The sequence below is a fragment of the Nomascus leucogenys genome, chromosome 3 (assembly GCF_006542625.1).
Source record: "Nomascus leucogenys isolate Asia chromosome 3, Asia_NLE_v1, whole genome shotgun sequence".
NCBI classification, from domain to species: Eukaryota; Metazoa; Chordata; class Mammalia; order Primates; family Hylobatidae; genus Nomascus; species Nomascus leucogenys.
This window is the reverse complement of record NC_044383.1, coordinates 116,579,985-116,607,153: the sequence shown is the minus strand read 5'-3', so window position 1 is coordinate 116,607,153 and position 27,169 is coordinate 116,579,985. Positions and strand designations below refer to the sequence as shown.

Here is a 27,169-nt window from a genome sequence, read left to right as displayed (position 1 = left end):
GCCTTGCTCATTTATATGTTTCCTGTTTGTGTCCTCCATTTACAATGTAAGCTCCTCCATAACTTTTTGTTCTGGTCATTACTGGATCCCCAGCTGGCAGCACAAATATTTAATGAATCCTTTATTAATTAATAAACCTTCTCCTGAGCCAAGTTTACTTTTTAATGCATGTTATAAGAGATTTTATGTGTCTTATCAGTAAGTAAATGTATAAGGCATGAATTCCTACACAGTGTTCTGCGTTATTGTTGTGTAAGAAGATCTGTCTCACATTTGACAAAATGAGTCATAAATATAATTTAACAGCACCTGCTGAATGAATCTCTCTAAATAATCATTTGTTGAACAAATGAATGAAAATAATTTTGTTCAAAATTATTGACTGAGATCCATAAGGGAGAATAGAGTTATTACAATATAATATCCTTCAACTTTTAGAAGAAAACCAAAACATTTTTTATTTTAGTTGTAAATTATTTTTGTAGGAATATAATAGTTGTGGAAAAATTGAAATTGGCACTCAAAAACCACCTCAAATTGACTGCTACTGTAAGTTTAATAGTTCCCTTTACTCTTAATAAGTGTTTTTATACAATAAAATACCCTGCAGAGGTATGTGTAAGATCCAAATTCCTCTTCCGGAATAAGTCAAAGTTCATTGCCATAAAACTAGGTACTGTGATGTGGTTGAATTTTCTTTGGAAAAGAGAGTAAAACCAGAAGTTTCAAAATTCAGGAAGTTTGTTTCTGGGCAATCAGTGACTAACATAGAAGTTTTCAAGGGGAAAAATCTCAAGCATTTTCATGGCCAGATGAGGTTGCTCACGCTTGTAATCCCAGCACTTTGGGAGGCTGAGGTGGGTGGATTACCTGAGGTCAGGAGTTCAAGACCAGCCTGGCCAACATGGTGAAACTCCATCTCTACTAAAAATAACAACAACAACAAAAAATTAGCCTGGCATGGTGGTGTGCCCCTGTAATCCCAGCTATTTGGGAGGCTGAGGGAGGAAAATCGCTTGAACCTGAGAGGTGGAGATTGTAGTGAGCTCAGATCATGCCACTGCACTCCAGCCTGACTGGTGGCAGAGTGAGACTCCGTCTGAAAAAAAAAAAAAAAAAAAAAAAAGACTCAGGCATCAGGCATTTTCAGATCCCACCTCCCAGCAAAACTTGGTCTAAGGTCATCTGCTAGGGATATAGCCATGGACAAAACAGATACAGGCCTGCTCTCACTTGGGTTACAGCCCCAGTGAAAAGTGCAGTTAGAACACTCCATGACTACTAGGACCTAATATCCAAGGCTACAGAGGCGGGGCTTGTCAGGGGTTTAGCTCTGCAAAAAGGGGCTCTCATCCTGCATCAATCAACTTCTCTCACGGGCTGCTCCACAGTAGAGTCTGAAGAGTCCTCAAACAGGATGTGTATAACACTGGCTTTCAAAAAATCATTCACAAGCTACTTTTTTCTGTCATGGGCCCCATCTGCATGTTCAGAAACACTTATAAGTACATTTTAAAAAGTGAAATGAATCACAATATCTTACAAAGTCTACATTCTAAAAGGGAGATTTGGGTAACAAAGGAACAAAATCAGTAGTTAGCATAAACTATTCTTTTTTTCAAAATGGTGGCTTTTTAAAATTTAAAAATAAAAACCACCACCTAGTGAGAGCATGTGAAGGGTAGTTCCATGCACTGTCAGTCATAACTTCAGTGACTCGAAAATCACTTTGGCATTAAGTATCAAGAGCCTGAAATTTTCATACCCTTTGACCCAGGAATTATCGTTCCACAAATCTTTTTAAAAGAAGTAATCTGATAAACATACATAAAATGGAATATGAATGCATTTATAACCCTTATGCACAAAAAAGAGAATCTGAAATTTGAAGAAAGATTCATCAAAGTGCCATTTATAATACCAAATATTTGGAAATGGCCTAAAAGTCCAATTTTAAGGGAATAGTTAATAAATTATGATATGTCCACATAATCCAATATTATACTGACATTAATAAAGCTTGACTAGAAGTTGGAAAATATTAAGACATAAGATTAAGCAAACAGAGTAAGTTGTAATACACTATTAAGCATTATACAAAAAAATCATTAAAAATAAGGAGAAATAAAATGCCAAAATGTTATGAGTGCCTTTGGGTCATAGGATTACAGGCAAATTTTCTCCCTGACTTTTTATACTTGATGTATTTTCCAAGATTTTTACTGGGAGTGTGTATAGCCTTTATGATTAGAAAATATAACAACATCTCTTCAGAAACGCTAACTCCATTTTATTACAAATACTTGCCCATGTATGTTCACTAAGCCGATCTGACTTACTTTGCCAAAGGAAACAAAATTTGTGTCTCTCCTATGCCCACCTCAGCTTAGAGACAGTACTGAGATTCTTTGGATTCATCCTGCATTTAAGCCCAAAGATGTTGATTCTCAAAAGGAAAGTATTTTTTTTTCTCCCCAGCAGTTGCTAATCTATGAGCACCTCTGTGATGAGCTCACTATTTATAAGAAAGAGCCTACTCCTATTCAACATTGCTTTTGTGTCACGAGCCTCTAATATTCTTTGCATATCTCTACTAGCTTTATTTCAAAACATTGTAACCATTTGTTTACATATTATTCTATTGAGTTGTTATAAAAGTTTTACACATGGTTGTTTTACCTCTCTGAATAGGCTACAAGGTTCTCATAAATACTTCTATTTTTATACACCTTCTCATTTCCCTTCCTCTTGTTGTACATATATACACAGTCTATTGCACACACATCCAGTCACACACCTAAGCAGATACAAATTTGACTTTGTATTTGTTGGGGAACGATATGATGTCACTCACATTCTATTAGTAACTCATTTTATTTAGAGCATCCTCAAGTACATACCTTTATAAGTAGAGTGTTTCATGAACCTACTACATTCAGCATGTGCTAGCGAGTGTCCTCTGTCCCTCTCTATATGTATCTACTTCTCATTTTTTCACATTTCAGGGCAGAGTATCTGTATGTATAAAGGTAAATTCAGGCCATGGCAGCTGGCAGAGGTCCCTTCTCTTGAACTGAAATCAGTGACTTAAATTAAGCCTTCCGAACATCTGACTTGCTGACGTATCTACCCTGCATAATGATAGAGATCCTGTACTGAGGGGAAAAAGCCTACTAGATTATTAAGTTTTCTGCCAAAGCCGTACATAATCCTGCTGGACAATTCTCTTCAGACGGTCTGCTCTTATCTCACACTCAGATGTCTAAAAGTTAGCTTACTTTCTTCCTTCACAACCATATGTCCCTGCTGATTTCCCCATTTCCATCTCTCAGACTTGATATTGACCTTGTCCTGCTAGCACCAGGATGACTCCCTGAAGATCCAGGAAGAGGTCTGGATTCCAACAGATCTGGGTTCCATGCCAGCTCTTTCACTTTCCAGTCTGGCTCCAGGAGCTCAGGCAAGTCCCTTAACCTTCTGAGCCTCCATTTCCTGGCTCAAGAAAAGTGGCAGTGGTGGGGAGGCATAATATTTACCCTTCTGGAACTTATAATGAAGATTTAGTGAGATTACGTATCTAAGGCACATGGCCTTACAAATGTTAGCTCCTTCCCTGATAGTGCCTGACAACTAATAAAATCCTGTCTCCCTCTGAGGAGCTGCCCATTCCATATTCTTATCGACTTACACCAGGAAGGATATTTAAAGCCATGGCAGATGGTAGAGTTCCTGTTCTCAGGTCAACAATCAAACCCCAGCTGTTCTATTGATCTTTCCATCTGTTTGACTTCCTGATAATTTTCCCATCCCCTTTCCTTGCTATACCCCAAACCCTAAACCCAGAATGGATGCACGTGATATTCTTTCCTTTCCAAGAAAGTCTTACCTTGACATTCTTGTCCAGGTTGGCTCTGAGCATGAATGTTACGCACTTTCACCCTAATAACCTCTGTTCTGTGCCTTCTATTTGACCTGGAATTCTGGCACCCTCATTTCCTATCAGAAGGGCCAACCTTTAGCTGGTCCTTCAGTTTGGCCTGATACAGTGGATTTGACTTTGATGTTGAGAGGTAGTTTTGCATAGTGGTTAAAGCAAGGCTTTGATGTCTGACTGCCAGCGTTTGAATTCCAGCTGTACTGCTTAATGGCCTCATAACCTTCAGTAAGTTATTTACCTCCCTGACTTTCAGTTTTCTCTCATTGGAGGGCTATTGTGAGATTTATATAGCATTAATATAATAAGTTTAAAGTATGCAACATGAACCTACCATACTAAGTAGATCCTTGGTAAATGTCAGTTCTATGCCCCTAGGACTCATGGTGACCATAGGCCTCCTGTCTACACAATCCATTTGCTATTAACCTATCTACCATGCACAGCCATTTCACCTACTGGCCCAGGATGTCTTCCTAGTCTACTCCCTCCTGGTCTATTTCATTCCACAAATGCTTCTGTCAACACAGATGCTTCTTCATCCTGACATATAACCTCACAAGAACTTCATAATATTGCGCACAAATTCTTGCTGCCAATACTGTAACTGGAAACCTGTCATCTTATGCCTCCTAAATGATAATCCTAATCTGTGCCTGCCACTCCCCTCTGCCCATTTCCAACAACCCAATGAATTTGCATAAACAATAGTTCTGTGTTAATCACTTCAGCTCCCTGTTCAAACTTTCACTGGCTCTACAATGGCCAAAGTAGGGGGTCTCCAATCTCTTCATCACTAGATGGGCAGGGCTTTTGGAAACAAAATCTCTGGGCTGGAAATAAGGCACAGGGATATTTGCTAGAAGTACATAGATATGAAAAAATGGTGGCTTCCCAATCAATAGTATTCTGGAAACAATCCTCCTTTTAATAAAGTTTAAACATGAGCGCATTATTTCATCACTGGGCTATACCTTGCTTGGGAGAAAGGTCCCACTTTTGGGATACGCATTGTCTTGGGCATCTGAGTTGCTTCCATGTGCAGACTCCAGATCATTGTGCAGAGGGCTGTCCCAAAAAAGGAAGGAATTATTCCCAATAAGACTATTGTTTTTGATTGGCAGCATTATTTTCTTGGGAGAACCACACCTCTATGTAATCTTGACAGAACCGCCTATCACAGTGCCCTACCAGCCTCCTCCTCCTCATCCCAGCACCAGAACCACATATACACAGGGTTGGGCACATGATTTAGTCCAATACAATCAGGGTAGCACTCTCTGCTAGACACAGAGACCAATTCAATTACCACTGAGCAGGGCCAATCAGAGCCCTTCAAGGAGATTTATAAAAATGGGACCTGGAAGAGAAAGGACCTCTTTTTCTCATAGATGAAAAGCCCAGGAATGTAGGTTTAGAAATACCCCCAGTCATCTTTCTCCATACTCAGAAAGAGTGCCTCAGAATACAGCTGACCCAGAGAGAAGTGGGAGCGAGAAACGGGGAGAGAGAGAAAGAACCTCGACAAAGTTGTGTAAGTCTCTGAGTTCCAGCCATGATTGAAGCAAGGACCACCTTTGGACTTTCTGGTCAAACGAGCCAGTAAGTCCTTTTTTGCTTTACCTAGTTAAACATTCACACATGCAAGCAAATGAATCCTGAGTAACTCCCCTCTACATGAACACAAAGTGGGGTGGTGAACACAGAGTTGGGTGGTAAGCGGATACTTGTCCCCTCTTGGTGCACATCATGCTCAGGGCAGAGTGATTAGCGCTCTACAGGAAGGAAAGTACAGACACTCATCTTACACCTTGCTAGATTTCTATGCCTTCTGTGTAATTTCACCTCTGGTGACAAAGTTTCCAAAGCACAACTTGCAGAACACATCCTATCAATTAATGATACAATGGCCCCAGAATCCTCGCCTTTATATGAAATGCACGGATTTCCTTTTTCCAGCATCACTAAAAGCTCTTGGAAGAGCCATATCAATTATTCTGTGATAGTCAAAGCCCCAGAATTCCTGCTAGGGAAAGGGGGACCTTAGGGGAGGAGTGGGCACAGAACAGGAGCAGTCAGATTAAACATCAATAATCAGAATTCAAGGCATTTCAGGAAGTCTTGAGCTCATAATTGGAGACTTCTGTGTTCCAGAATGTAACCTAAATTCTTACTCAGAAATTCAACCTCACCTAAAATCTGACCCTAATCTTATGTCTCTCCCCTGTTTACTCAGGGTTTCCAAAGTGAGCTTTAGCTTCTCCTATCTCTACAAATCCTGCAGAAAGGCAGTGGCGCATACTGGTGCAGATGTGCTTTGCAGTATTAGTCCCGACTTCATCACCTTTCTGCTCTAATTACTTCTGAGGGTCGTTATGAAAATCAATTGCATCATTTGTGAAAATTCATGGAAAACCACCCAGTACTAAGTGAAAGTTGGTATTTTTATTATTTTATTATGTATTTTCAACTCACATAATCAATGTTAGGTCAGATGTCCCAGGCCAGACATCTTTTACTTCTCTTTGCCATTTCCCATTCAATACAACTAGCAAGACCCTCCAGCCTGGCTTCCTTCAACCAAAACCCTACAAACCACCCTCCTACACACACACACACTGACTTCTGTCTCTCTTTAATTCTGCCAGAATTTGCCTTGCAGCATTTTAAAGAGAGAACATAAAGATCGTCAGTCCAAAGCCCTCATTCTGCAGATAAGGGCACCAAGGAGCAGAAAGGCGGAGGAACTTACCCACTTACCCACAGCCACCTAATTAGTGACTCAGTCAAGATGACAACTCCCCATCCAGGTCCCTCTGCAACCCACTATGCTGCTCCCCAATCTGCACTGGTCCCCTGCTGCTCTCAGACCACCTCAGCTGCCAGGTGATCTGTGGTACATTTATCAGTCCCCTCTCCATCAGCCTATAAGCCCATAGAAAAGGCCTGGAGGGGTAGCTAGGATGACACCACAACAAGCACTCACCGATGTTTTCTGAGTTTTTGAGCACATATCAGACCTCAGCAGACAAAATGTAGCGTAAGTCCAGGAACAAGTGGATCTGCTTGATAAAACTGTATATCAGATATACATTCCTTAATAAAGTGAGGTCCATCTCACTGCAGGTTTGGATTTCTGTTGCTGCACAAGTTATTTTTCCTCTTTTAAATTCTACCCTCTATTTGATAAGTAATGTGTATGACTACAAGGGCTTATTTTTTATCCTCTACTAATTTTGCTTAAGAGATGTAAAAGTTGACATTTGCTTTTATCTTTGTTCTTATCTATCTTCCTAAGCTAAATATGAATTTATTTCCTTTATGCTAAGAGTCATCATGAGAAGTAGAGCATTAACCAATCAGTTCAGATCCGCTCCCTCTATATGTCAGTAGTTATCCTTTTCTGGCCAATGAGCTATTGTCAAAATTCTGAAGCTACACAAGTCCAAATATAGCAATCTAACTCTTGTAGTATTCAAAAGCTTCACTAAAAATTCCACTAAGTTAAAATAACAAGTACAGCCATCCCTTTTTACAATGATCTTTCCCGAAGAATCCCTTCTGATTACGGATTTACCTAGACCTGCCTCAAAGGCAACAGGTGAAGCCTTTCTGTGCTAACTGCCTGGAATTTACATACAGAGATTTCCCATACAACTCTAATGAAGGCTTTCCTAGCCTAGATACAAAGCTAATTATAGTCAGGGTTACAAATTATAGCTATATTATCTCATAATTATGAGCTATCTAGTAGGACTTGGTTAAAAAGTCATTCTAAACACCTCAGTGTGTATTTTTTACAGTAAAAAAATCATAATGTTAAATTGTCAAAGCATTTAACTATAGTTTCCACTTAATGGAAGCATTATTTTCTGTTTAGAAGGACTTCTATTCTTCACTTGAGGTGTTTATAAAGAATGAAACTACAACCACACACTTCTGTGTAGGTAAACAGTGGGAAAATAAAGTAAGGTTTAAAAAGTTTCAAAATTTAGTCTACTTTTCACAAAATGATAATGCTTTCTAGTATCAGTAGCCAAATAACAAATTGAAGGTCTTTTTTATAAGTGTTTCCATAATTCAAGAAACGACAAAGTAAATAGCTTTCACAAGCTCTGGTAATACTTATGCATACAGCACTATAGAAAGTGTGCCTCAAACTTGGTTTGATTGCAAAACCGAGAGTTCAATATTCTTTCTCACAAACAAGAATAATTATCGATTCTTGAAATGTTTTCTATGCAGTTGTCCATAACTACTTCTGAAGGTATTCAGAAGAGACAAGGCAAGAGACACTTTAGTCCAACATATTTAGTTTTTAAATACACCAGACTAAGGTGGACCCGGGCTGATTCCAATTAGTCAATTACATGTATGCGCTGCATCTGCCTTTCTCTCTGACATTACCAATGCCTGGTACTGAACAATGAATTGTTATTTTAAAAAAACAGACAAACACACACACACATTTTTCTAAATCAAACAGCGGTAAATACACACAGAGCGCTTACGCCTACACAATGTGAAGTGTTGGCTCGAACAATTTATAGCAAAAGAATGATTAATGAAGCAAATCTTAGAAGCCCTCAGTCCTTTCTCTTACAGACAAGACTACAGGGAGAAGAGTAGTGCTGAATTTTGCAAATAATTGCTTTGCCTCTCCATTTTGCCTGTGTAGATTCTACCCCATCCAGATACTGCTTTAGGAAACCCTGACCATACTTTGCTCAATCATAAATGAACGCTGTGGACATTACAGAGAATGCTGACTCTCAGGAACCGAGACAAAGGAGGGTGTTGCTTGGAGAAACCCAGCCAGGCGCTCCAGTACTCCCGGTTCTTGGAGGCTGCCCCGCACGGCTTCTCTCGCGCTCCGGGGACTGGGGAGTCCGGACCCGATGGCGGACTTGGTTTATTTCCCAAACTTTAGGAGAGACAGCGTTTACCTAACTCTGGAGGCTGTAGCGGAGGGGAGGGCAGGGGGCTGAAGAAGTGCCCGGTTTTGGCTGCGGTGGCCGCCCACCCACCTCCCCACTCCCGGCAGCACCCTTTTCTTCCCCTCACCTGTCCTGAGCACGGGGCCCTGGGGGTCGGGTCGCCTCTCCCGGTTCTCAGTCCTGGTTTCACTCCAGGAGCTGTCGGGACGTCGGGCGCCTCTGGAGGCGGACGAAGAAGGCGGCAGGGTCGGGGGCGTCAGCGGGAATCTCGGCGGCCGCGGGCAGCTGCGGTCTCCCTCTCCATCCCAGGGCTCGGGCGGCCACCGCGGGCGGATGAGTCAGGCGAGGGGGCGGGTGGCAAGGGGTGCAAGCGGGCGGAGGGTGCGGGCACCCCTATGCCCGCGCCGGGGGGGCACCGGCGGCCTCGGGGCAGGGGACGCGCCGCTGCCGGTGCTCACAGCTGGCCGCCGCCATCCGGGAGCGGAGTCCAGGCGCGCCTGCCCTCGGAGGGCACCGGGCGCACCGAGCAGGGCAAGGGAAAGGGAGTCTCCGCTCAGGCGGCGCCGCCACCGCGGCCAAGAAAGACAAAAGGGACCGGGAATGGGAGGGGAAAAGTTTTCTCCTCGGCTCCAGATGGATCCCAGCCCCAAACCTCAAGCCAGAAAGCCCCGAAGAGGCGGGTTGGGGGCGGGGGCGGGGGCGGGCTTCCAGAGGCTTCGTTGCGCGCCTGCGACCCCGGACGGTTCCAATCTCGCCGCCGCCCCAAAACCTGTGGGAAACCCCAGTCCTGCCACCCACTCCTCCTGGAGGACGCAGACAGGATCTGCTCTGCAGGAGCCCAGGCCGGCCGATCCGCGTCCCGGCCACAAAGTTGCACTTCGAGAGCCCGAATCACCCGCCGACAAAACCCATCTTTGGGAACAAAGTACCCGCTTGCAGGCGCTCTTCCCGGGCTGGAAGGCTGGCGTGCGGAAACGGACACACCCACCCGTGGGGCCCGCCTGTAACTACCGCGGGACCACGGGTTACCTTGCCAGGGACCCAGCTCCCCCAGTTCTCCGGAGCGGCTGGGGAGCTCCAGCCGACTCGCAGTGTTCCCGGAGCAGGCGCCGCAGGACCCTGGCTCCACGCCCCTCGGACGCTTTCTCCTCAGATGCCGCCCGGCGGGCCGGGGTCCCCCTGGCGGGCTGCGCGGGCGCTGCGCGAGCAAAACCAAACCTGGCCGGAAAAGACGCGGCCAAGGCCCGCTGCGTCCACGCGTCCCGCCGGCCCGGCAAGGGGTTCCGGAGAACGGCGTGGGGGGCGAGAACCATGGGCGGGGGGAATGGAAGACAGAGGGAACTGAAACACGGGGGTCTTCGATGAGCACTGCGGTTGTTCAACTCCAAACATCAAAGCCAGCGAGAGGTTCAGGTTACTCCTCCTTGACCCCAAACATCCAGTGAGTGGAGACTGGCCTGTTCATAAAGTAAAATATGTCGTCTCTAATTCGGCAAAGACGGTGATGACTGTATATATGCAGGCCAATTCCGTAAGTAAAGTTTCATGTAAAACTAATTACCGGATATTCCAACCACCCCCTGTGCAGGCCAGCTGTATGCACAGGGGGTGTGCTATGCTTGTGTCCCCTGGATGTGTTTTAAGTGATAGAACGCAAGTCTGATATTCTGGTGCAGTGTATTTGTTTATTTCAGCGTTTCATCTGTTTATCTCATTTTCAAGAAAAGTTTGCTTCTGGGGGGTATAAAATGTATGTTTGGGGGCCGGGGCAGATCCATGCAAAAATTTCCAGATTAGAAAAAAGTCTTTAAAATCAGATATGGCAATGAGAAGAGACTGTAGAAATGGATTTCCTGTGGTATAACCTTCTTGCCTTGACTAGAAGAATTTAGAGATTGGGCACTTTTAGTGGAGATGTCACAGTCAAAATGTTTTATAAAAAGAAAAAAGAAAACTAAAGGAGTTGGGGTGGGGGAAGGATGAGTCACCTTTTTAAACCATCTGTGGTTTTATTTTTACCCCACCTGAATCTAGTATTCTAGCCCACAGCCACCTGCTCAATTCTCTTAGGTTTTCTTAAATGTGTTTGTCAAGCACCATATCAAAGGAGTGTGCTTCCATTGGGCCCTCTTCCTAGTTACCTCTACATTTTGTAAAGAAGCACCCTGAAGCCACATTGTCTATAAAGCTCCTGAGAGGAAACACCTCCTGGTTCCCCTCACTATCTAAGGAGTGAGTAATAGGAATAGGCTCATAGTCCATAGATCATTTGAGGTGACATCCTCTCTAAGACCCATGGTGAGACGTTTAAAATGGTCATCTAGCCATTTTAAGCATTGAGTGACTGAGCCGTCCTCAAAAAGAGACTGATGAGAGCCATGAAAAAAGTAATAAGCACATTCTTAAGGCCACAGATATTTATGCTTCCTCATTTATGAACTATGAACTCAGATTTTAGTGATTTACCAAAACAGAAGAAAGATAGACTAAGTAAGATCACCAAAAGGGAATTATTTAGATTTCTTTTTAAAATAATTACTATTAGTCTCAGAAAAGGCAGGTAAAATGGCCTGTAAATAGAGGATTATTTGCAATTCAGTAGTCCGAGCAACTCTGAACATATTAGTTATAAATTTTCCCTGACATTGAGTGCTCAAGGGAATCTCAGGTAAATTATTTATCTTTGCTAATGGCCAATATCTTCCCATCTGAAAGTGAATATACCATGGCAGTAATGGATTTTGAATTTAGCTGCACATCTGCTTTGGAAATAATGGATAGAAGTCAACTATTTTCTACTTCTCGCCATCAAGTAGCAGTGCACTTCACACATAATATTTTTTGCTGTGTCTATATGAGATGTGTAAATTTCCACTAGAACAAGCCCATCTTATACGAGTGCATAGTAGAAAGAGAGTAATCCAAGTGTCCTGTAATCCAAGCTCAACCACCTACTAACAGAGGGAATTTGTACCTCATTTCTCCCATCCCTTAAGTAGGAACAAAGTATCTATTTCAAAGTGTTGTGAAAATTGAATGAATTGATATATATAATATTCTTCTTACAAGTCACATAGATCCTCAATACATATGTGATTGAACATATATACACTCACATCAAACTTGTTTTAATGCAATTAACATCATCAAAAAAAAGACTTTTCCTCTGGAATCAAGAATTAACTTGAAAAAAAGGTCAAAATATGAAGATCAACATTTTCACTCTTGGTATAATATTATGAAAGTCTAATGGATGGCAATTAATATTTAATGAATTAATTTTGGAAACATACATTGAAATGAAAAGGAATGAGTATTCTTAAAAGGTCATGTAACAAGGCTAAGAGAAGGGCTATTAGAAAATTTGTGTGGGATTATACTCATTTTCTCTTGCCATAAATGTAGCCCATAGCATTCTTAGATCTGAGAAGGGATCCTTAAACAGAAAATAAAAATGTCTTCAATGGGAAAAAATAGAATTATTTGCTAGATTTTTATCTGAATGGCTTTGTTCTTGATGTGAAATAGATTGATAATCTTAAAACCGCTGTAGTATTTCTGCTGGCAGCCATAGGTGCTTTTTCAAAGTAGAGGGTAAGGCAATAAAGAAAATGAACTTTCTGACTTTATTCTTGAAATAAGGAAATAGGGGGAGGAATATAGGATAAAGAAAAAGAGGAAGTATATTTAAAAATAAAATTTTAAGGTCATTTTTATTTCACTGTCATTTTGAATAGCACTTTGTCATACTTTTCATGTTTTCTTTCTCATTATATACAATTGACTAATAGTTCAGTGGATTTCACAGCAGAAAGATGTTGCTAATTTCTTTTCTGTTCATTAAATGTGCAAGTAACAGTGCTAACCCCTCTCAGATTGATGTTTTATAATGTTGAGGCTGATATGACTAGTTAAATATTTATAAATTCTGTATTAGATACAGAATCATCTATATTAGATAATTAGATACCTCCTTGTTAGATAATAAACCTGATTAGATTCTTTTTGCCTGAGGGGCACTGGCAGCGTACCATTTAGAAATGTGAAAGGAGCCACACTCTCTCCCTTCCAAAGCCCAGTTCTTTCCCCTGAACAGATTTGTGCCTATTGAAGGGAATAATCACCAAGTAGCTTATATAAATCCAAAAATTACTTTTTAAAGATTTTGACTGTTTCTGTTGCAAGAGTCTACCCGTAGAAGATAATAGAGATTTGACTGAAATGAGAGAAGATGGTAGTGGTGGCCCACCTGTTCCACTGTCCATGGTACTGAACCAGTCATTCTTGCATTAGTGCCTGACTACTCAAAAGCATAGTCCGAGACTCAGCAATATTTGCATCACGGGGGAACTGTTAGAATAGCAAGATCTCAGGCCCTTGTCCAAACCTATTAAATCGTACTCTGCAACTCAACAACATACTCAAGTGATCTGTCTGCATGTTAATATTTGAAAAGCACTGCACTAGGGCACTGTTGACATGTCCTCTGACTTCCCTGGTGCCCTGCTTATATCAGCCTTCACTTCAGTCCCTTCCAGAAGCACAGCCCAAATGCTGCCTTTTTAGCTACATTTCAGTTGGTGATGGTGGTGTGGTGTTACACAGAGAGCATAGCCTTTGACTCAAACAGCTGGGCTAAAATATTAACTTTTACTGATTATTCTGGGTTTCATTGCCCTTATCCATAAAGTGCCAATAATTTTAATATGTCCATATAACACTGATTTAAGTGTTCACTGATAATAAAATTATAGTTGTAAAACATTTAGCTTGGCATGTAGCAGATGTTCAACAAATCTCTCAGGCACTGTGTGATACATCCCCAACCCAAGAAGGGGTGCCTCTCAGCATAACATTCTCAGGCATGGTGAAAATTTATTGTAAAAGAATTTAATTCTGCAGTTTCTGCTCAATCAAAACAGCACAACCACATTAAATTAGTTGACAAAATAAAATTTTAAAATTCACTAAATCATCTTTCTGTTTGGGATTTCTCCATCCATAATCATGATCTAGAGTAAAGAAAAATAAGGTTTTTCTTGACAATTTTATTAGGTCTGTTTTTATTAAATTAGAACAAAACTACTTGGCATCTTGAATTCTAAAACATTTATAAATATCAAGATTTCTTAACCCTACAGCCAACAGACTATACACACATACAGCTGAGTTTGTAAACAGTAATCATTTAGACCTGAATTCAGCCACAATTTTGGCAAAATATAATGCAGTTTAAATCATGCTATTTAGGGGTCCAGGGAATACCCTTTCATGTTGCGGGAAGTCAGGGGCCCCAAACAGAGGGACCGGTTGAAGCCATGGCAGAAGAACATGGATTGTGAAGATTTCATGGACATTTATTAGTTTTCCAAATTAATACTTTTATAATTTCTTATGCCTGTCTTTACTGCAATCTCTAAACACAAACTGTGAAGATTTCATGGACACTTATCACTTCCCCAGTCAATACTCTTGTGATTTCCTATGCCTGTCTTTACTTTAGTCTCTTAATCCTGTCATCTCATAAGCTGAGGAGGATATATGTCGCCTCAGGACCCTGTGATAATTGCATTAACTGCACAAATTGTAGAGCATGTGTGTTTGAACAATATGAAATCTGGGCACCTTGAAAAAAAGAACAGGATAACAGCAATTGCTCAGGGAATAAGAGAGATAACCTTAAACTCTGACCACCGGTGAGCCAGGTGGAACAGAGCCGTATTTCTCTTCTTTCAAAAGCAAATGGGAGAAATATCGCTGAATTCTTTTTCTCAGCAAGGAATATCCCTGAGAAAGAGAATATGCCCCTGAGGGTGGGTCTCTAAAATGGCCCCCTTGGGTGTGGCAGTCTTCTGTGGTCGAAACTGTAGGGATGAAATAAACCCCAGTCTCCCATAGTGCTCCCAGGCTTATTAGGAAGAGGAAATTCCCACCTAATAAATTTTGGTCAGACCGGTTGCTCTCAAACCCTGTCTCCTGATAAGATGTTATCAGTGACAATGGTGCCCAAAACTTCATTAGCAATTTTAATTTCGCCCCAGTCCTGTGGTCCTGTGATCTCGCCCTCCCTCCATTTGCCTTGTGATATTCTATTATCTTGTGAAGTACGTGATCTTTGTGACCCACACCCTATTCATGCACTCTCTCCCCTTTTGAAAGTCCCTAATAAAAACTTGCTGGTTTTGCGGCTTGTGGGGCATCAGGGAACCTGCCGACATGTGATGTCTCCCCCGGATGCCCAGCTTTAAAATTTCTCTCTTTTGTACTCTGTCCCTTTATTTCTCAACCTGGCCGACGCTTAGGGAAAATAGAAAAGAACCTATGTGACTATCGGGGCAGGTTCCCCGATACTTTCACACATTTCTTTTGGAACATGAGAAAATGTTGGCACATTCATTTTTCAAAAGAAACTTCAAACCTGATCATCTGTTCTATTACAATAGTCATTTAATGAGTTTTGACACTGGGGATTATTGCTCATTGTGTCATTGCTGATCTAGAAACACCTGTTTATATAAGGAAATAAGCTGTATTGAACTTGAGGATGTCAGATCTTCTCTTAGACATTACATTTATTCTTTGCATTAGATAGCATTCTTTGCCACTCCTTCAATTTTTAGCTTATGAACACAAGTGCCCAGCTTAAGATCACATAACCACAGAATGACAGGGCCATGGCTGGAACCTGGATCTTCCTATTCCTAGTTCAGTGCTTATTTAGCACTCATAAAACATGACTTATGTTAGAGTGCTTCACAGGTCCCAACTGATTGAAAAACTTAGCATATCCCTGGAAGCTATGCATTTTCCCAGCCTTACCACACCTTCACACCTAAAGAAACACCCTTGTGATAAAATACGAGTAGAGTTTCAGTTTTAGATTGTTCTTTTATTAATTCAGAAAGCATTCACATAATGTATTGGGCATTATATTCAGTTGGGCTGTATAGAAATGAGCAAGTGAGAGCCCTTTTCTGCATATTTATTGTGGTCTGGTGTGTTTGGCATCTTTGTAAGCAAATAGCTGCAGTATGAAAAGTGCCCTAACGGGTACCAAATGGTGATATAAAATAAAGATCGTCAGAAATCCTTCGTTCAAAGGAGATTTCAAAGATGTAGGGATCCAAGATCTTGGCTCTGAAAGATGCAGAGACTTCAAAAGGTAGACAAGGATGTAACAGAATTCAAAGAGAGGGAAATGTGTGTGCAATTTCCAGAAAAGAACACAGTATTGTACACTCAGAGAAGTGTAGGAAGAATCACTATGGCTGGAGTGTGGGAAGGCATAGGAGAAATAGGTAGAGGCCAGCTTACAGCAGGCTTTGCATTCCTGATTAAGAATTTGTTCTGTGTACTCCAACAAATCAGACCCAATCAAAAGTTGAAGTTTAGATACATATAAAATCAGTGGATTGTAGTATTGTATATAGTGATAAAAATATCATATAAAATTATTATACAGTACTTACTATGAAATGGGCACTATTCTAAGCATTTTATAACTATTAACTCCTCATAATAATCTTTTAGAGTAAGCACTAATTTTTTCTCCATTTTACAGCTGAAATAACTGGAGTAAGGGAGATTAAGTAGTTTATCCAGGTAAGTAGGTGGAGGAACTGGGCTCATGAGCCCATGCAGTCTGATGCTAAGGCCTGTGCTCTCAACAACTGTGATAGCTACCTCTTGGTGAAACTGGAAATCACCTCTGTGCCCATCAATAGGAGACTACTTAAATTACATGTTTATACAATGGAATACCATACAGCATTAGACAGAAAAGATCTATATCCATGGATATGGGTAGGGGTCAAGGAGACACTGTTAGTGAGAAAATAACTTGTAGAATCTTGTATAGTGTGATCTCATCTTTGTTAAAGTGTGTGTGTGTGTGTGTGTGTGTGTGTAAGACATGGTGGGATATACACAAAAATATTAACAGAGGCTACCAATGGGGAATGAAATTGAACAGTAAGGGTATTACTCTAAATTTTTATTTTAGACAATTTTTTTCTTTCAAAGTTTTCTTAGTGACATTGTATTATTTTGATAATGAACAGTTTAAAAAAATAACAACAACAACCATCAAGCCCTTTTCCTCCTCTGTCAACTGTGGACACAGCAGTCAGATGGAGCTTACTGATAAATGACAGATTTTGGAAGTTCACCTTCAGATTTTCAGAACTTTCCTGACATGTACACACAACAACAAATTTAAAAACTGGATTTCACCTTAGAATTTATCAGCTAAGATGCAAGATTTTTGGAATCCTCAATGAGATCTGCAATCAGAATTGAAAGCTTCCTGAACTCCCAGTGTGTCTAAAAGCAAGTTTTAAGGAATCTTCTGGCAAGTGTAATCAATGTGAAGCTTCCTTCCATTTGCTTCTTTTAGATACGTGAAAGAATAATTTACTTCAAAACACAGAAAAGGGCAAGGTAATGGTTGCTTGATTTTTAAATATCCTGCTAGGGAAAATGTTATCTACTTAGATTCTTCTGCCTCTATGTCAAAGAAAATACAGCTTTTTGCCAAAGGATATTGATTAGCAACCCACAGTTGATAAAAAGAGCAGATAGAAAATAATAAATTTTTGCTATGAGAGAAATTACTCACTAGTCTTATACCTAATTTAGTATTTCTTTTCCTACTGACAAGGTAAATCTTCATTTCTCAAGTACTTGCCAAATCAGCTCTTTTGTCTTCCTGTTAATGTCCTCATTACTTACTTAAACAAAATTTTGGCATGTGCCAACAAAAAACATGATGACTGTGCTTTCACAAAGTTTACCCAAACATACTCATGAGCAATGCTCTTTTACAGTGTTTAATAAAGTGTGTCAAGTAGCAGCAGGTTTTTCCTTCACAGGTTGATCAATTACCTACTAGAGATTTGAAATTATTTTTTTAACATTGAGAGGAAAGATACACATTAGAATGTTGGAGCTCCGAGAGTTTAACTTGCCAAGGATCTAGCAGCAAACAAATGTTAAGGCTAGGACAAGAACACAGGTCTCCTGTCTTCATGCTCATTATCCCCTATGCAAAAATACTCTCTTATGGGAAATGTTTATAACAGGAGTACAGGTGGTTTGCCAGGGGCTACTGCAAGTCAGGAGTTAAATGTGATACAGCCTCCTGGCTCAGCAATTTTGCTGGATGATTGAAGGAAGACTTTTTTTTAACTGAAATTAAAAGATGCCAGCCGGGCGTGGTGGCTCATGCCTGTAATCCCAGGACTTTGGGAGGCCGAGGCGGGCAGATCACGAGGTCAGGAGATCGAGACCATCCTGGCTAACATGGTGAAACCCTGTCTCTACTAAAAATACAAAAAATTAGCCAGGCGTGGTGGCGGGCACCTGTAGTCCCAGCTACTCGGGAGGCTGAGGCAGGAGAATGGCATGAACCCGGGAGGCGGAGCTTGCAGTGAGCCACGATCATGCCACTGCACTCCAGCCTGGGTGACAGAGTGAGACTCCATCTCAAAAAAATAAAAAGATGCCATAGCAGATAATTTTTTAAATCTCATAGATTTTTAAAGATAAAATACAAAATATCAAGAAATTTTGCATTCCCATCTAATGATTTGACATATGTGCCCCCTTCATAGTACAGTAGATACAAAGGTAATAGTCTGCTTTCCTCAGCAAAAGGGATATTTTGATGGAAGTGTTTGTGAATCACTTGCAAAATGGGAAGCTAAGCAACATTGAGTTACTCAGATTTGAAAGCATATGAAATATGAATTAGTTGTGGCTGTCTGGTTGTCCTCTTAATTTCTTACCTGTAGTTCCAACAGGTAAGTGACTTCTTCATAGAAAGGGGAACTTACTAGGTCCAGAAAAGAGCAAAAGATCGAGGATTGAGCTCAATTCAATGACCTCCACCCTCAGAGAAAAAAGGAAAACTAGCAAAGCTGTTGGGCACTCTGGTACCATCTACAGGGATGTCAGAAACAATCAACTTGTGATAACAACTATTTGTTCCTTTATTCAATACACTTTTTGTGAGTTCCTACTACTATATTCCAGACCATAGTCTTCACCCTTAATGACTTAGATGCCAGAGGGGCAGATAATAATTACATACGTAATATAATGTTTGGAAGTGATACATGCTATGAAGAAAAATAAGGTAGGGTAAGAGTCTAGACAGTGATCCCGGGATGAGAATGTGGTTTTATATAGAATATCAGAGAAGTTCTCTTTAGGATGTAATATTTGAGCAGATATCTACAAAAAATAAGGCAGAAGCTTTGCAGATATCTGCAGCCAGGGCAGACCAGGCTGAGGAAAAGGCAAATGCAGAAACTCTGAGCTAGAGTGTTCTGGGTATGTGTAGGGATCAACCAGACGGCCCTTCCAGCTGAGAAGATGAGGAAAAGGGTGAATACTGATTGATAAGAGAGGATAAGGAGTCAGAGACCTGGTCATCCAGGGCTTTGTAGGACTCAGGTTTTGATTATAGGTTTGATGGGAAACCAAAGAAGACTTTAAAACAGTGAGTAACATGATCTTATTTATATGTTGTACAATCTGATTCGCATTTTCACAATCCTGAGAATTTAGCAAGATTTTCAAATTGATGGCAATCGAAACAAAGGAACAGACAAAATAGGCTGCACCTCTAAAAGTCTGTAGCGAGGAAAAATGGTACCGATGGGAAAGTGTCTCAGAATGGAAAAGACAGTGTGGAATTTTAATTGATGTAAATCTTTTGTGGTTTCTCCAAATATTCACTAAATCATGCTGCTCTACACTTGTGTGAGATGTTTCTCTAATAGCCACTGGGCTGAAGTACTCCTGCTTCTACTTGTGGTGTTTCTGGGGCTGCCCCTCTTGTCTCTGACCCCTCTTACGTGTGCTTCTCCATTTTTTCCTGTGTCTGTCATGTCATCTTGCCTCACTAATGATAGATCCCTGGGGACTACCCCACTGAAGCACAATTTCCTTTTATTGCCTGGTGGGTTTAGCATTTTTCTTTTTGAAAATGGAATTTCTTGATAGTAACAGCATCATGTGACCACAACCTTCCCCCATTAGAGAAGATGTTATGTCTTTTCAGTCTTTGAAACCACATAGATAAACAAAAAGAACGGGATTAAGGAAGAGTTGTGCATGTCATTCAAGTTTAAAAATGGAGGTGACACCAATGTAAGTTGCATCCTTATTTTTTATTTTATTTATTTTTTTTGAGACAGAGTCTCACTCTGTCACCTAGGCTGGAGTGCAGTGGTGCAATATTGGCTCATTGCAACCTCTGCCTCAAAGGTTCAAATGATTCTCCTGCCTCAGCCTCCTGAGTAGCTGATATTACAGGTGTATGCTACCATGCTCGGCTAATTTTTGTATTTTTAGTAGAGACGGGGTTTCACCATGTTGGCTAGGCTGGTCTCGAACCCCCGACCTCAAGTGATCCACCTGCCTTGGCCTCCCAAAGTGCTAGGATTATAGGCGTGAGCCACTGTGCCTTGGCAGTTGCATCCTTATTGTAAACGAATGTACCCTACAGGTGCTGCTACAGATGGCATGTAGGATGCAAAGTTCTGAAGTTCACTTTATCTGGGAAACCTACACATCACTGATTGCTGAGGAGGTCAGAGCCTTTAAAGATAAACTTTTTCTGCATTTTTAATAATCAGTTGATTTCCCAAGGGAATTGTGGCTCTGGAATGCCATATCTTTTTTTAAAATTAGCACTGGTTTAAAAGGTTAGCAGGTCTCAAAGGAGGCTCTGCTATCTCTTCAAATTTGAATGAGCGCCGTCAGCTATGCCAAGGGACATCTACTTTATTTTTGTTAACTTTTATTTCAGATTTACGGGTACATGTGCAGGTTTGTTATATAGGTAAATTCGTGTCACAGAGGTTTGTTCACAGATTATTTTGTCACCCATGTACTAAACCTGGTGCCCAATAGTTATTTTTTTAATCCTCTCCCTTCTCCCACCCTTCACCCTCACATAGGCCCCAGTGTCTGTTGTTTCCCTCTTTGTGTCTATGTGTTCTCATCATTTAGCTCCCACTTATAAGTCAGAACATGTGATATTTGGTTGTCTGTTTCTACATCAGTTTGCTAAGTATGATGGCCTCCTGCCCCATCCATGTTCTTGCAAAGGATGTGATCTCATCCTTTTTTATGGCTGCATAGTATTCCATGGTGTATATGTACCACATTTTCTTTATCCAGTCTACCAGTGGTGAGCATTTAGGTGGATTCCATGTCTTTGCTATTGTGAATAGCACTGCAGTGAACATATGCATGAATATGTCTTTATGATAGAACAATTTATATTACTTTGGGTATATACTCAGTAATGGGATTGCTGGGTCAAATGGTAGGTCTGTTTTTAGGTCTTTAAGGAATCACCACACTTCTTTCCACAATGGTTGAACTAATTTACACTCCCACCAACAGTGTATAAGCATTCGTTTTTCTCTACAACCTCACTAGCATCTGTTATTTTTTTGACTTTTTAATAATAGCCATTCTGACTGGTGTGAGATGGTATCTCACTGTGGTTTTGATTTGCATTTCTCTAAGGATCAGTGATGTTGAGCTTGTTTTCATATGCTCGTTGGCTGCATGTATGTCTTCTTTTGAAAAGTTTCTGTTCATGTCCTTTGCCCACTTTTTAATGGGGTTGTTTGTTTTTTTCTTGCAAAGTTGTTTACGTTCCTTATAGATGCTGGATATTAGACTTTTTTTCAGATGCATAGTTTGCAAATATTTTCTACTCTTCTGTAGATTGTCTGTTTACTCTGCCGATAGTTTCTTTTGCTGTGGAATACCATACTTTTAAGGAGAACTGATGTTTGAGATATGGCTTACAGCCTGCAGACACAGATATGTTCCTTGATTTTGTATCCCTCTGTGAGTCTCAGATTTTTAGGGGAGTAGTTTGATCTTTCCTTCTGGTCTCATTTGTCTTCTACTCTTCCCTTTGTCCCTTTGCTCCCTAAAATAGTGTATTTGAGATGGCTGATGTAGAAGTCAAAGCTTATTTTGGATAACCAACTTTATTTTTGTAGTAAATTTGAGGGTTACAAAATCTGGATTAAAAAGAAGGCTGGAAATCCCAACTGACATCCTAATTTGTGGTTTGTCAGAAGGTATCACAAATCATGTTATTTGAAGTTGTACCTTTATTTCCTATATTAAGTGCAGTGATAGAAATTAGAATTTTATTTTTGGAAACCCATTTCAAAATATAAAATACAAAAATTAATAACCCAAATAAATAAAACAAAAACACATGTGTTAGGTGCTTATGTCCTGGAAGGCTCTTCTCCTCGCCTCTAGGTTTGACCAACTGCATGTACACAAAACAACTGATGGCCAAGTAGAGGCCAAAGTATCAATTTTATTTATGGTAATGCAAACATATTAAATAACTCCAAAATGCAGAGCTATCAAATAAAAGCTGGATTAGAGATATTATTATGGACCAAATCATTCTACTGCGTCTCTCTCCATCACTGGATCTTCTGTCTCAGACAGTTAAGCTAGAACAGAAAGAAAGACTAGATGCAGAACAGAGTGCTGGCCTTTCTAACTGGTAGTGAGTATAGCATTTCAAAAGGAAATAGATCTGAACAAGAGGAACCTTTCACACAAGACCCCAAAATAAGTCAAGAAAGGAACAAGAAGTATTTACTCTTTGTTTTTTGCTGATAGAAACATGAAGAAATGGAAAATAAATGTGTCAACTCCTAATATTTTGGTTTTAAACAATTATTAATTAGGTAAAACCAAAAATTTCTACAGTATATCATAAATGATCCTTTTAGTTAAGGCTGATTAATATAAGAGCTCTGAGAATTTCGGAATGTAGATGTAGACACATCTGTTATAGGTAAAGCTCCCCAGAGCAGTATATGTTTTCTTTGCTGTGCATAGAAACTGTGAGTTCTATTCAAAATTAAGGTCTACTCTTCAAAATGTTTAATTTCTAACTCAGTGAGCATGAAGACCCCAGACACACTGGAAGGGCAAGTTCTAGAAAAGAGAAATTTTCATGTTCTTCAATGATCTTCACTCTAAGTGCAGCTACACAATGAGCTTGAGTGGCCCTATCCTTGACTTTGCATTAGCACTTAGATGTGTGGATCAGGTGAGTATTGGGGTCCCTTTGACTGGAGGTAATTTGCAATCATAAACAGGAGAATTCTTGGTTACTAATGGCAGGGGTGATATTTTATTGATAGTAAGAAAAGTCGTAAACTGAAGAAGTTCCAATTAAAACTCCTTAAGTTGCGAGACATACGTGACTTTTAATATATGATGAGAAAAACTGCTGAAATAATTTTAATGGGCTTCTACTCATAAAGCCTTAATATCTTGATTCATTAATAAAGCTCCTTGACTCGAGTTGATCCCCCTTTCTTATATAAAACAACCATATTAATTTTTATTTTATTTATTTTTATTAGTATCCTTTAAGTTTTAGGGTACATATGCACAAGGTGCAGGTTTCTTACATATGTATACATGTGCCATGTTGGTGTGCTGCACCCATTAACTCGTCATTTAACATTACGTATATCTCCTAATGCTATCCCTCCCCACTCCCCCCACCCCACAGCCGTCCCCGGTGTGTGATGTTCCCCCTCCTGTGTCCATGTGTTCTCATTGTTCAGTTCCCACCTATGAGTGAGAATATGCAGTGTTTGGTTTTTTGTCCTTGCAATAGTTTGCTGAGAATGATGGTTTCCAGCTTCATCCATGTCCCTACGAAGGACATGAACTCATCATTTTTTATGGCTGCATAGTATTCCATGGTGTATATGTGCCACATTTTCTTAATCCAGTCTATCATTGTTGGACATTTGGGTTGCTTCCAAGTCTTTGCTATTGTGAATAGTGCTGTAATAAACATACATGTGCATGTATCTCTATAGCAGCATGTTTTATAATCCTTTGGGTATATACCTAGTAATGGGATGGCTGGGTCAAATGGTATTTCTAGTTCTAGATCCCTGAGGAATCACCACACTGACTTCCACAATGGTTGAACTAGTTTACAGTCCCACCAACAGTGTAAAAGTGTTCCCATTTCTCCACATCCTCTCCAGCACCTGTTGTCTCCTGACTTTTTAATGATGGCCATTCTAACTGGTGTGACATGGTATCTCATTGCGGTTTTGATTTGCATTTCTCTGATGGCCAGTGTTGATGAGCATTTTTTCATGTGTCTTTGGCTGCAAAAATGTCTTCTTTTGAGAAGTGTTTGTTCATATCCTTCGCCCAATTGTTGATGCAGTTGTTTGTTTTTTTCTTGTAAATTTGTTGGAGTTCATTGTAGATTCTGGATATTAGCCCTTTGTCAGATGAGTAGGTTGCAAAAATTTTCTCCCATTCTGTAGGTTGCCTGTTCACCCTGATGGTAGTTTCTTCTGCTGTGCAGAAGCTCTTTAGTTTAATTAGATCCCATTTGTCAATTTTGGCTTTTGTTGCCATTGCTTTTGGTGTTTTAGACATGAAGTCCATGCCCATGCCTATGTCCTGAATGGTATTGCCTAGGTTTTCTTCTAGGGATTTTATGGTTTTAGGTCTAACATTTAAGTCTTTAATCCATCTTGAATTAATTTTTGTATAAGGTGTAAGGAAGGGATCCAGTTTCAGCTTTCTACATATGGCTAGCCAGTTTTCCCAGCACCATTTATTAAATAGGGAATCCTTTCCCCATTTCTTGTTTTTGTCAGGTTTGTCAAAGATCAGATAGTTGTGGATATGCGGCATTATTACTGAGGGCTCTGCTCTATTCCATTGGTCTATATCTCTGTTTTGGTACTAGTGCCATGCAGTTTTGGTTACTGTAGCCTTGTAGTATAGCTTAAAGTCGGGTAGTGTGATGCCTCCAGCTTTGTTCTTTTGGCTTAGGATTGACGTGGTGATGTGGGCTCTTTTTTGGTTCCATATGAACTTTAAAGTAGTTTTTTCCAATTCTGTGAAGAAAGTCATTGGTAGCTTGATGGGGATGGCATTGAATCTATAAATTACCTTGGGCAGTATGGCCATTTTCACGATATTGATTCTTCCAACCCATGAGCATGGAATGTTCTTCCATTTGTTTGTGTCCTCTTTTATTTCATTGAGCAGTGGTTTGTAGTTCTCCTTGAAGAGTTCCTTTACATCCCTTGTAAGTTGGATTCCTAGGTATTTTATTCTCTTTGAAGCAATTGTGAATGGGAGTTCACTCATGATTTGGCTCTCTGTTTGTCTGTTATTGGTGTATAAGAATGCTTGTGATTTTTGTACATTGATTTTGTATCCTGAGACTTTGCTGAAGTTGCTAATCAGCTTAAGGAGATTTTGGGCTTAGGCGATGGGGTTTTCTAGATATACAATCATGTCATCTGCAAACAGGGACAATTTGACTTCCTTTTTTCCTAATCGAATGCCCTTTATTTCCTTCTCCTGCCTGATTGCCCTGGCTGGAACTTCCAACACTGTGTTGAATAGGAGTGGTGAGAGAGGGCATCCCTGTCTTGTGCCAGTTTTCAAAGGGAATGCTTCCAGTTTTTGCCCATTCAATATGATATTGGCTGTGGGTGTGTCATAGATAGCTCTTATTATTTTGAGATATGTCCCATCAATATCTAATTTATTGAGAGTTTTTAGGATGAAGCATTGTTAAAATTTGTCAAAGGCCTTTTCTGCATCTATTGAGATAATCATGTGGTTTTTGTTGTTGGTTCTGTTTATATGCTGGATTATGTTTATTGATTTGCATATGTTGAACCAGCCTTTCGTCCCTAGGATGAAGCCCACTTGATCATGGTGGATAAGCTTTTTGATGTGTTGCTGGATTCGGTTTGCCAGTATTTTATTGAGGATTTTTGCATCGATGTTCATCAGGGATATTGGTCTAAAATTCTCATTTTTGGTTGTGTCTCTGCCAGGCTTTGGTATCAGGATGATGCTGGCCTCATAAAATGAGTTAGGGAGGATTCCCTCTTTTTCTATTGATTGGAATAGTTTCAGAAGGAATGGTACCAGCTCCTCCTTGTACCTCTGGTAGAATTCGGCTGTGAATCCGTCTGGTCCTGGACTTTTTTTGGTTGGTAAGCTATTGATTATTGCCTCAATTTCAGAGCCTGTTATTGGTCTATTCAGAGATTCAACTTCTTCCTGGTTTAGTCTTGGGAGGGTGTATGTGTTGAGGAATTTATCCATTTCTTCTAGATTTTCTAGTTTATTTGCATAGAGGTGTTTGTAGTATTCTCTGATGGTAGTTTGTATTTCTGTGGGATTGGTGGTGATATCCCCTTTATCATTTTTTATTGCATCTATTTGATTCTTCTCTCTTCTTTATTAGTCTTGCTAGCAGTCTATCAATTTTGTTGATCTATTCAAAAAACCAGCTCCTGGATTCATTAATTTTTTGAAGGGTTTTTTGTGTCTCTATTTCCTTCAGTTCTGCTCTGATCTTAGTTACTTCTTGCCTTCTGCTAGCTTTTGGTGTTTGCTCTTGCTTCTCTAGTTCTTTTAATTGTGATGTTAGGGTTTCAGTTTTAGATCTTTCCTGCTTTCTCTTGTGGGCATTTAGTGCTGTAAATTTCCCTCTACACACTGCTTTGAATGTGTCCCAGAGATTCTGGTATGTTGTGTCTTTGTTCTCATTGGTTTCAAAGAACATCTTTATTTCTGCCTTCGTTTTGTTATGTCCCCAGTAGTCACTCAGGAGCAGGTTGTTCGGTTTCCATGTAGTTGAGTGGTTTTGAGTGAGTTTCTTAATCCTGAGTTCTAGTTTGATTGCACTGTGGTTTGAGAGACAGTTTGTTATAATTTCTGTTCTTTTACATTTGCTGAGGAGTGCTTTACTTCCAACTATGTGGTCAATTTTGGAATAGGTGTGGTGTGGTGCTGAAAAGAATGTATATTCTGCTGATTTGGGGTGGAGAGTTCTGTAGATGTTTATTAGGTCTGCTTGGTGCAGAGCTGAGTTCAGTTCCTGGGTATCCTTGTTAACTTTCTGTCTCATTGATCTGTCTAATGTTGACAGTGGGGTGTTAAAGTCTCCCATTATTATTGTGTGGGAAACTAAGTCTCTTTGTAGGTCTCTAAGGACTTGCTTTATGAATCTGGGTGCTCCTGTATTGGGTGCATATGTATTTAGGATAGTTAGCTCCTCTTGTTGAGTTGATCCCGTTACCATTATGTAATGGCCTTCTTTGTCTCTTTTGATCTTTGTTGGTTTAAAGTCTGTTTTATCAGAGACTAGGATTGCAACCCCTGCCTTTTTTTGTTTTCCATTTGCTTGGTACATCTTCCTCCATCCCTTTATTTTGAGCCT

The 27,169-nt window shown here is 40.2% G+C and overlaps 2 protein-coding genes across 3 annotated transcripts in view; one reads left to right on the top strand and one right to left on the bottom strand.

Annotated features, from left to right (window-relative positions):
* TMEM200A (transmembrane protein 200A) overlaps positions 1-9,789 on the bottom strand; it is an 81,349-nt gene extending 71,560 nt beyond the window's left edge. The window contains exon 1 of one of the 2 annotated variants that reach the window (XM_003255702.3): positions 8,999-9,789. The gene's annotated coding sequence lies outside the window, so the exon portion shown is untranslated. The remainder of the gene's footprint in view (positions 1-8,998) is intronic. The other variant, XM_004087650.2, reaches the window with a different exon arrangement.
* SAMD3 (sterile alpha motif domain containing 3) overlaps positions 9,655-27,169 on the top strand; it is a 236,331-nt gene continuing 218,816 nt past the window's right edge. The window contains exon 1 of the mRNA XM_003255697.3: positions 9,655-10,402. The gene's annotated coding sequence lies outside the window, so the exon portion shown is untranslated. The remainder of the gene's footprint in view (positions 10,403-27,169) is intronic.